The sequence below is a fragment of the Molossus molossus genome, unplaced genomic scaffold, assembly GCF_014108415.1.
Source record: "Molossus molossus isolate mMolMol1 unplaced genomic scaffold, mMolMol1.p scaffold_m16_p_1, whole genome shotgun sequence".
In the NCBI taxonomy this organism is placed as follows: domain Eukaryota; kingdom Metazoa; phylum Chordata; class Mammalia; order Chiroptera; family Molossidae; genus Molossus; species Molossus molossus.
The window spans coordinates 41,562,233-41,565,178 of record NW_023425344.1 but is presented as its reverse complement, the minus strand read 5'-3'; the positions used below and the strand labels follow the sequence as shown (position 1 = coordinate 41,565,178).

Genomic DNA, 2,946 nt, shown 5'->3' with positions numbered 1-2,946 from the left:
ATAATGTTTTAACATGATGTACAAAATATATTCTTAATTTTTATAAATTTAGGAACACTGGAAATTTTATAGAAAATTCCAATTGGTACTGCCTCAAAAATTTTTCTACAAATTGAAATAAATAAAAACCTATCTAAGATTTGATTATGATCATAAAATTATTATTACCAATTTTATTTAAAATGGAGAAAAATAAATTTTATAGAGTAAATATATAATGTTTCCTTACGTACATATTTTTTCAATATATGGCTTTTTATTGCTTCTTTAAAATATTGCAGGTGAGTCTCAGGGATCATTCTGCATCTTTCTGTTTCTATAGTTGGACAACTGAGATCTTATTCATCAGCCTGCTGAACTGTTCTTTTTTCAGAAACACAGATATCATCCAAAAAGTTTCTGATATCCTGTTTTTAACTGTTGTGACTTGCTGAATCAAAGCAGCTAACTGCTACACGTTCAAAGTCAGCTTCTTCAAGAATCAACTCATCTTTCTAGGCTTGAGATACTGAACAAGCAATGCTTGTCCTCATTCAAATTCTGCGGATGTATTTTTCACCTAAGAAATTTCTGATTTCAATAAGAGAACCATTCTCCTGAATAACAATATTGATGGGGCAGAGAGTGTATACAGACCTCATCTTGTAATTGAAGCCCAGTGTAACACCCTCAATCATGTTCTGTACGTGACTGCAGACAGTGCGAACAATGGCTATTCCCTTCTATTTCCCCAACCTGGAGCCTCTTTTTCTTTCCAAGGAGACTGGGTTCTACGTTAAAGTGACTGAGGTGCCTCTGCAGGGCACCTCTGGGGCCTTTCACAATAATTGTGCACTCCTTCAGAGAGATGTCAATGTTTTCTAAGTTGTCTGACAATCTCATTGCTGAGTATGGTCTTCATCCTCTCAGTATATACAGCAAAGAGCTCCTTACGTATGTATTGTTAATATTCACTTAAATATTATTGAAATTTTAACATTACCCTGCAGATCATGTAATTATAATCACCTTCAACAATCTTTGCTATTCTAACTTCAATCATATAAAACCATAGATTATACATACTTTTCAATTTTGTTAAGAAAGTCTGCCATCAAGATAAAGAATACAACATACTTTAATGAGCAGTTCAGAACCTCCATAGGTACTCTTGCCTTGTTACCCTCCAAAATAAATTGTGGTAACTCTTTGAGTGAAAACAAGCCTATTTTCCATAATCAATACAGTTTTGCTTATCTGAAACATCATATGCTCCAGTAATGGCAAATTATTGAAGTGCTTTGGAGTTCTTTCTGCATTGATGCTCTTTCTTTTCTCAGAAGCTAACATCTATCTGAGTGAAGTATGACAGCTTTGACAGAGTAATTAGGCATGACTTTCAGTCGGCTCCAGATGTTAGACTTGAGGTAGAGAAGATTACGTTGGTGCTGGGGCGGAGTGCCTGTGAGCACAGTCGTGTTCACGACAGAACAGTGATGGAATTCACATGTCAGGATTTAATTTTTGAAAGTGTGTGTTTGTGTATTTAACATGTTGACATGTATTTTTAAACAAATAGTGACCTATTTGTGTCAATTAGGTATGATTATTTACCTGAAATGACCACTATACATTTTTATTGAATAAACTACTCTTATAGAGTGAAATACCAAACTTTTATTGATGAAAAAACTTCTCCAAACCAATATTATTGTTTTCTGCACATCTTTTTACATTTTTATTTTAATATAGAGCATACCACCAAATATAAGAGCTCAATGATAGCTGATCCTAAACCCAAACCATTGGTTTTGATAGGTAGTCTACTAAAATCAGGTGTATATCAAGTTATAGCATATAGCAAGACAATTCATTCAGCTATCTACAGGAACATTTTGCTTATAATTAATTCTGGCAGGTCCACTAATAAACCAAATTACTTACAATCAGATAATCTATAAGAAGTGTATTGATTTTCCAACCCTAGTGTTTTAAAGTCTAGTGAAAATTTCCAGTCATTTCACTGTTCAGATTTTCAGTGTAATGCCTCTGATTTTTTACTGAGAACCTGCTCACAAAGTAGAACAGAAATAGAACTATTCCACACAAAAGGAAAGTATAAATCTGTATGTTTAACCAAATGCTCACACAATGCAAGCAAGGAGTAGGCTATAAATATTTATTTAATTTAATATTTTTTTTTTCTTTATTGATTTTTAGAGAGGAAGGGAGAGAGAGATAGAAACATCAATGAGAAAAAACACCAATTGGCCACCTCCTGCATGCCCCCCACTGGGGATTTGGCTCATCACTTGGGGATGGGTCCTGACCAGGAATCGAACCAGTGACCTCTTGGTGCATGGGTCAACACTCAACCACTAAGCCACATGGTCCAGGCTAATTTAATATTTTTAATTTAAATATGTATTTAAATATTTATTAAATTAATGAGTAAAACCTAAATTTGTGTAGTTATTAAGATGATCTCAAATTCCACAAGATTAAGTAAAGTTTCTAAATTTTTATTGAGATCTTATTGAAAGCTGAATATGCTACATGCAACCAATGTTTAAAATTAAAAGCAATACTTAAAACCAGTTTTTCAGCAGTCCATCTATGCCCTGATTTTAAATTTTTGTCCCAAATCTAGATAAGACAAATTAAATCTAGGAAAGACTTGAGAGAAGCTATACAAATTAGTTATCTATTTTTGTGTAACAAAAGTTAGCAACTTAAAACAACACTGATTCTGTGAGTCTGGTATCTGGCAGTAGCTTAGTTGGTTGGTTCTGTCTCAGAGACTATAATCATGTTGTTGTCGGATGTGTTGGCTGCAACCACAGTCATTTGGAAAGTTATTTGCAGCTGAAAGATCCCCTTCCAATGGTTGTTGGCAACAGTTTCCAGTTCTTTGCCACATGGATCTTTCCATAGGAGTATGTGAGTGTCTGTATGAGATAACAATTG

General features: G+C 33.9%; 1 pseudogene; it reads right to left on the bottom strand.

The window, feature by feature from the left end:
* Positions 1-338: 338 nt before the first annotated feature.
* On the bottom strand, positions 339-901 carry LOC118616665 (annotated as a pseudogene).
* Positions 902-2,946: the final 2,045 nt, after the last annotated feature.